This window comes from Leptonychotes weddellii, chromosome X (assembly GCF_054177405.1).
Source record: "Leptonychotes weddellii isolate Sample4059 chromosome X, ASM5417740v2, whole genome shotgun sequence".
Classification (NCBI taxonomy): Eukaryota; Metazoa; Chordata; class Mammalia; order Carnivora; family Phocidae; genus Leptonychotes; species Leptonychotes weddellii.
In genome coordinates, this window is record NC_138385.1 from 98,111,764 (window position 1) to 98,120,311 (window position 8,548).

The 8,548-nt window shown below is 44.1% G+C and overlaps 1 pseudogene; it reads right to left on the reverse strand.

Annotated features, from left to right (window-relative positions):
• Nucleotides 1–3,858: 3,858 nt before the first annotated feature.
• Nucleotides 3,859–4,818, reverse strand: LOC102750684 (ER membrane protein complex subunit 2 pseudogene; annotated as a pseudogene).
• Between the last annotated feature and the right edge of the window lie 3,730 nt (nt 4,819–8,548).

Below are 8,548 nucleotides of genomic sequence, written 5' to 3' on the forward strand. Positions count from 1 at the left end.
TCTTTAACACCTCTCCACTGCCTATGAGGGAAAACCTAACCTTTTAGCCTGGACTTAACAGCTTCTGTGCTCCGGCTTCTGACTCCTCTCCCCCAACCTGTCCCATTACATGTTACAAGCCAGCAGTACTCATTGAGAGTCATACCCTCAAAATGCAATGCTTTCTCCCTTCTTTGCACCTTCATACATATCATTTCCCAAAATGACTTCCCAGATTTGTGTGCCTGGGAGAGCAGTAACTTTCCTCAGTGTTTTTCAGTCATGGATGAATTCTTTAGAAAATAACTCTAGTGCTTAGTCCAAATTGAATTATTTTAATATTCTTATGAACAAGTTTAATTTTTTAAAAAGATGTTATTTATTTGAGAGAGAGAGCACGAGTGGGGGGGCAGAGGGAGAGGAAGAAGCAGACTCCCCACTGAGTGGGGAGCCGGACGCAGAGCTTGATCCCAGGACCCTGAGATCATGACCTGAGCCGAAGGCAGATGCTTAACCAACTAAGCCACCCAGGCACCCCTGAGCAAGTTTAATTTTTGTATTTCTGAATATATCTGTCTTTGGCAAACCACATCCCATCACTTTTGGAGAAGGAAGAGGGCTATCATTCCAAAATTGCTACTGTTTGGTGTGATTTGACATATCTCACTCATTTAGCACAAGCAGAAAAAAAAATTAAAAAGAAAATTAGCAAGCTAGTTCCTTTCAAAAACAATCACCATCCCCAATGGGGACAACATGTGTACGTGCCTAGTAGGCACCTGCTCTGTGCTGTGTGCTCAGTGATGGTGGCGGTTATTATGTGCTTCCTCTTTTAGGAAAGGCTGCCTTATTAACTCACCTCACACAAAGGCATCTGGAGATGACACTACAAGAGGAAATAAGATGGCTTGCCAAACGCTTCCTTCCATTTAAGTACAGTCCATGAGATTTCCTGACCATTCATCATAAACAAAGAGGTGTTTGCAGCTTCAGGAACTCAAAGGATATGCTACTGTCGGGAAGGAAGAATTTCCTCTGCTCTTCTAGGTCCTTCTTACTAGACTAAGAATCAAATTGACATGAGACAGATCAACAGGAGAAATTTAATTTTATGCTTACAAGGAATGCACACAGCCATGAAATTCCAAAGACAGACATAATGAAGTATGTATGTCATCCTGAATTAAGGAGAAGGAAGTAGGCATCTGGGACTTCAAAGGGAAGGAATGCAGTTTACAGGATGAAGAGTAAATGTTTGATAAGCAAATGTTTGCTGGGCCACTCAGAAACAATGGGACATAGAGGACTTTGATCAAACAGGTCTTGCTAGCTTCATCCCTATCGTGCGTAGTTCATATCACAGTGTAGTTATGGCGACAGCTGTCTTCCTGGAGCAGGTCCTCTATCTCAACTCTTTTTAGGCAGTTGAGAGGGCGGTAAAGAGCTCTTTCTGAATCTGCTTGCATTTAACTCAAAATAACCTTCATGCCAAAGTGGCCCATGTTGGGGCAGCTTGCCCTTGGCCCCTACACTACCCATGACACAGACCAAAAAATTTCTGTCCCACCTTTGCTCACTCCATTTGGTATTGCTATGTAATAGCTGCTTCTCTACTTTTCTTTTTTTCCATAAAACGCAGGCTCTACCTGTACCCCAAAAGCCTTCAGATAGACTGTTCCAGGACTAGCCAGCTAATTTGCAGGTTTAATCACACAACTCCACTCCTACGCTACCCCTTATCTCCTGGGTTCTGTGAGTCCCCACCCCCAGCTGAATCACTCAGCCACAATCACGTTAATTGCCTCCACCTGGCTGATTTTCCTGGGGCAGGCTGCCTTTGTCAAGCAGTAGGCGACATGTATTTATGCCATAGCATTTTAGTATCCATGGTACAAATCAACTCTTCCGATTTTTCAGGCATGAATTAAAGTAACAGCTTTCTGCATTATAATAACAGCAGAACCCGAATTAACTGCAAATCTCAATAAACAAGTGTTGTTGGAAACCAACCTCCGTGCTTCAGAACCAAAATATAATACGAAGATGGAGTCTGGGATAAAGAGGAACAATTGCTTTATTGCTTTGCAGGGGCAAAGGAGGCCGCAGCAGGCAGTGGCCTTCAAAAATTGCGAGCCTTCCGGGAGGAAGGGGCTGGGGTGTTTTACAGGGAAATACAGGGTCTAGCAGGTTTCAACGGGGATTGTATATGTGTTGCCAGCTTCCTTAGTTGTTTTCAGGGTGGTACCTGAAACAGAAGGCTAAGAAGGGAGGAGGGGAGGTTTGCGGAAGTGAAGAAAAAGGTTACTTTAAAACTGAGCTTCACTGAAGCATTAGTGCAGCCATTTTGGTTTTTGGTCAACTGTATGCTTTGAAGCAGTTTCACAAGTATATTTTTATTTAATTTTTATCCAGCTCAGGATGAACTTAAGAAAATCATTCTGTTTTCAATCTTTAGTTTTCATGCTTTTGTAAGCACCATACATTCATTCAATTAGGTGTTTGTTTCAGCAATTAAGTCTTGTAGTATGGGTTCATAATTATCATTATTTTTTATTTTTTTATTTTTTTAGATTTTATTTATTTATTTGACAGGGAGAGCACAAGTAGGCAGAGCAACAGACAGAGGGAGAGGGAGAAGCAGGCTCCCTGCCGAGCGGGGAGCCCAATGCGGGGCTCGATCCCCAGACCCTGGGATCATGACCTGAGCCGAAGGCAGGCGCTTGATGACTGAGCCATCTAGGTGCCCCTGGGTTCATAATTATGATCACAGCTATTCACAGACTAGGCCTCTGGGAGTTGATAAAGGAGACACAGAAAATCGGACCTTCTTGGTGTAGATTGGCTGGCTGTTGAACAAACCCCTGTCTTCTGCCTCTTGAGCACCCACATTTCCCAGCTGCCCTTTGAAGTTTGGTGTGGCCATGTGACTATATCCTAACCAATGAAATGCATACAGAAGTGAAGTGGATGAATTCCAAGCCTGGTCCATTACAATCCTCCACGTACCATCCTTTGAATTCTTTCCTATTACCTATGACCTTGGAGGCCATGTGTTGAAAATGGCAGAGCCACAAGTTAGAAGAAAACTAGGTACCAGAATTGGTGCTTGGAGCAATGTCACCCACCTATCAGAAACACCCCTTTTGGACCTTGCATGAAAAAGAAATAAATCTCCAGTTTTTCTAAGCCACTGAGATTTGAGATGTATATGTTGTAGCATAGTTTTACCTTAAGTAGTAAAGATTTATACTGTGCATTTAAAAATAAAGTGTTATGTTTCCCCCTAATAACGGTAATATATTTTCATTGTCTACTATTGGAGAATACTCCACACTGACACATTATGTTACCTGAAAGATGCTTTTATTTATGGGCGCCTGGGTGGCTCAGTTGGTTGGGCGACTGCCTTCGGCTCAGGTCATGATCCTGGAGTCCCTGGATCGAGTCCCGCATCGGGCTCCCTGCTCGGCAGGGAGTCTGCTTCGCCCTCTGACCCTATCCCCTCTCATGTGTTCTTTCTCTCTCATTCTCTCTCTCTCAAATAAATAAAAAAGAATCTTTAAAAAAAAAAAAAAGATGCTTTTATTTATTTATTTATTTATTTATTTATTTTTTAACCTTCAAATGCAAGTTTAATAAATCACATGATTTATTTATGGGATTTCTACATCAGGTTGTGGTTTAAAAGAAGCTATATATGTGTGATATGAAGAGAATGATGTACAATCAATATGAATCTTGTTAAATCTCTCTTCCGTGGACTTTCTCCATCTTCCTGCTTAGCAATAAAAGGCATTTTTAGGTTTATATAAATATTCTTTACAATTGCCCTCTTAACAAAAAATTAGTATATAAATAGCACTAGGCATTTAGTAAATAAGTCACAGGCCAGTAAGTTCAATTGTGCAGTTGTGAAATGTAATGTGAAAGAGTTTGAAACCTTAAGACTGGGTGATCTGCAGTGTTTCCAACATGTCTTCCACTGCCTTAAGAGAGTATTTGGTTTCCTTCTTACTTCGACCTGCAAACTGATAAGCTCTGTTTATTTGACTAGCTGCTCAACTAGCATATTTCATGTTGTCCTTTTTTGTTTTTGCACTTGCTTTTGGATTAGAAGCAATATGTAAAGCCCAAACAAAGCTCTCATATTTCTGTTGTTCAGTTTCAGTGCCTGAGCAAAATACTTTCTTGAAAGTTCGAGGTTTTCAAGTCCACCTTGGGTATATTTAACTTCAGCATACTGCTGACAGTGTAAGTGGTTGTGTGGATTAGTCATCATTAGCTCCTCTAAACAAAAGGCTGCTTTAGCATAGTCATGTTCATTGATATAAAGTTCTGCAAGTTCATGCCAAGCTTCTTGGTCCCCAACAAATTGTTCCAGATACTCATTCAGTTCCCGAATGGCCTCCACATTTTTCCCCTGGGCTTTTCGAATGGCAATCTTACGCTTTCTTGCAGCAGTGTTAGTTGGATCTTCTTGTAAAATTCTATCATCTAGTTGTATAGCATCATCATATCTTTCCATGGCTTCAAATCTCATGCCAGTTAGTCTCTTGACTCTGTGACTGCCAGGGAACTGTCTTCTTAACTCCTGAAGACAAAACAATGCCAAGTCATCTCGACCATAGTCTAGGGCTGCAATCATCACTTGCTCATATATGATCCAAATATCATCTCCAAGCTTAGAAGCATATTCATTAATTAATTCCTCTCCAACTTCCACAATTTGCTCACTGTTTCGTGAGTTTTCTTCTCTCCATTTTCTCATTTTATCTCGCATTTCTTCCCAAGTGACATCGTAAAGCTCTGAGACCTTCGCCATCTTCTCAGAACCTGGAGGCAGGGCTGAAAGATGCTTTTAGAAATAAATCTCTGGTAATAATTTTGTTAGTCGGTCATAACATCCTTTCTTTTTCCTGAACATGGAAGGTAAAAACAAAAAAAACCGAACCCCCCCCCCCAAAAAAGACCCCCTCAATTAAGATGCGCTATTCTAGTTAATGTTTTAGCAGTGAGTGACAAAGTTTAATAACTAAACTAACTCACGGTGAATTAAGCAACCTTGGGAATAGTAACTTTCTCAGGTCCCCAAGACATGATGCAATATTTCAGTGACATTTCCATTTTACAACTAAGATACAACTTAGGCTCTGCTCGAAATTCTCTCAACATACGTCAGTACATGCGGAAATGGAAACTCTCGTGCCGATGAGACTGGATGTATTAAATTCTTGTTTCTAGGACACAAATATATGAAATGTCCATGCAGTGCTATGCCCAGCTTTCCATTCAGTGTCACACTCTGTCAGACAACTTGAGGTGTGTGGTCGGCTGCACTGTGCCTTCTCTCCCTCAGCAAATGTTCATGAAGCACTGACTGCCAATGGTCTAAGCGCTTGGGGCACAACACCGAGTGAGCAACAGTCTTGGTAATCGAGGAGCTTAGAGGTCTGGGCAGAGGGCAGCTAATTCCTGTGAAGAAGGGGCTGAGAAAATCATCAAAGACAAGAGTCTGATAGAAATCTGGAAAGGTTGGGCAAGAGTATAAGGATAAATGAAGGAAAGGCATCGCAAGTTGAGAGACTACCAGGGACCAAGACGTGAGATTTTGAATGATGTGAAACCTGTGGGGAATGAGGAGTTCATTTTGGCTGGTGTTCAGGGGAAAAGTGGGGAGTGCAGAAACAGGGGTTTGGGGAGCTAGACTGGGGTCAAGTTATGCAATCTTGGATGATATTCTATACATCCTGAACATTTACTTTCTGTATACAAAGAGAGGTCAACAGATAGACAGTAATAGAGGATAGACATTCAGCAGAGCAGTGAGTGACCCTATCATGTCAAGTTTAGGGGAAATCATTCTGGCAGAGCATGGAGGATGGCCTAGAATAGAGATGGTATTCCAGAAGCACCGAGGCCAGTTAGGAGGCTGTTGGAGTATCGGAGTAGAGGTGGCACTTGATTTGGGAGATGTTTCTGAGATGGAATCAGGACTCGTTGGCTGTTTGGGTGTATAGGGGCCCAGGGCAGGCTGCCCTCAAATGTGCCACTTTGGCATATTGATTATTGTAAATAAAAGCGACTTAAGGGGCAGCCTGCACAGAAGGACTCTCAGACTCTCCTCTGTCCTCCCGAAAGCAGGAAATAACTCTCCCATATGAAAAGTACCCTTCCTGGGGCAGGCAGGAAAGAGACATCCTGATCACCAGAGATGGGAAATTTTGAGCCCAGAAGGCTGTATAAATGACCTGTGGTGTCTCTCTTGATCAGATGGGGGTCCCTAAACATGGGGCGACCCAATTGGGTGGAAGCCGGTGGTACAGGCAGTGAAAGAATTCACCTGAAGCAGAACAAAGGAGCTAGCAGTTTATTGGATACACTGCAAGAGAACAGCAGGCAGGACAGCAGAGGGGACACTGTCTGCCAGGAGGCAGTGTTGGGGGCTGTATTTAAAGGGGGAAGGGGGGCGCCTGGGTGGCTCAGTTGGTTAAGCGACTGCCTTCGGCTCAGGTCATGATCCTGGAGTCCCGGGATCGAGTCCCGCATCGGGCTCCCTGCTCGGCAGGGAGTCTGCTTCTCCCTCTGACCCTCCCCCCTCTCATGCTCTCTGTCTCTCATTCTCTCTCTCTCAAATAAATAAAATCTTAAAAAAAAAAAAATAAAGGGGGAAGGGAAGGAGGTCTGGGAATATATGGAATTTTCCTTTTTTGGTACCTGTACTCAGTTGCAAGTAACCCGCTGGTCCACTAGAACTTAGGGAGATTTTGAGATGAGTCAACTGACGGGCCTGTTTGTGTGTAGCTCGGTGGTCCCTGTGGGCCCTTTGGCCTTGCTCTACATCCCATTGCTCAAGCCTGCTGCCTAAAAGCATCCTCTACACAACCCTTGTTACTTTTTAGTAATTTACTACCCCAGTCCAAATTCTGTCTAGAATTCCTTACTAATTGAAGCTCCCAAATTCCACTCTCTTTGCCCTGTCAATTCCTCATAGATTAATTGTCTCTTTGTCTACCAAGTCTAAAAACTCCCTGCCTTGGTCATTCTCTTGGGTCTCAATTTCATGACTGTAAACATGTAAAAAAACTGGGATTTTTTTTCTCCTGTTAATCTATCTTATGTCAGTTTAATTCTTAGTCCCGTTGGAAGACCTTGAAGAGTAGAGAAGAATGCTTCCTTCCCTTCAGGTGGAAAGGAGAAACAGAAGTTAAAGATGCCTGAGATTTCTCGCTGGGAAGTCTGGGAGGATGATGACATTACTAGCGGAGGGAGGAAATTTGGAAAGAGAAGCCGAGTACAGAGGGTGAAGCCAAAGAGGTTGGTTCTTGACGTGTGGTAATAAAGGTGCCTGTGGAATATTGAGGTTGAACAAGAACTCAAAAAGTACACTGTGGCTTACAGTCTCAAAATGTAATAGTTCATACTAATTGCAAATGGGAAAAAGGTACCTTTACAGTGGAGAAGCGCGGAAGACACCGCTTGAACCTGTTGATTAGTCAGCACCAAAATGATGTCTCCTGGTAGAATATGTTGACAAGGACACAACATCACTTACGAAATTCTCCTGCCAGAAGTTCATAACCTGATTGTAATCGTGAGAAAACATCAAACACCCCCCAACACGTTACTGGAACAAGACTTCAGCTGCCTCCATGTTGACCTCGAACTTTCTAGTTGGGTTCTTTCCAGCTTGTCTCTTGGCTCAGCCAGAAGACCCTGAGGGCAAAGCATCCCCTGATGGAGATTGAAACTACCCCCTCAAGCAACAAGGACCACCCCGAGCCAGTGAGACCCCGCCTGTGATTGACCCCAAGACCATGATGGCTTTGCCCTTCGCTGCCCACCTGCATGTACCCACCCACCTTTGCCCCACATTTTCCTCTTATCAGCCTGGATTGGATGCATGTCCGGCTGGCACTTTGGAGATAGTCTCTGAGATGCTAGTCCGCTCTCTTCGCCGGTGTTGGTCTCACTAAATAAATCCCTTTCTCATTTCATTCACCACCACTGCCTTTGGATTTTGTCAGCGGCGAGTGGCCAGATCTGGTCTGTTTGGGACCCCTTAGCCAGGTGGTCTTGCACCCCTGCGTGCCGGCCACATTACAACACAGCTGCCCTGTATTCTTCAGCAATGTCAATGCCATCAAAAACCAAATAAGGCAAGAAGTCCCCCAGAGTAAAGGTGACAAAAAAGACAGGACAGTAAAATGTAATGTGTGATCCGGGATAGGGTCTTGGATTGCGGGAGGGGAGAATTCCTATTAAAAAGCGTTACTGAGGTGCGGCTGCTGGTAGTGCCTCACCAGACGACTCGGGCTGGGTCCTCGTGCCACTTCCTGCGCTTGACTACACGCACAACATCTGGCCACTGTGCGACCGGAGTTCGGGGCTCACTGTGGGTGGATGCCGGCTTCGTACTGTGCACCTGCAGGAACCCACTGCCAGCCCAGATGCGGCTGGAGGCGGACCACTGGTGGTCACATGTATCAGAAGCAAACTAACGTTCCACATCCAAAGGAATTTGGTTGGCACTCCCGGCCCCCACCCAACCCTGGCCTCAGGGCTGTGAGTT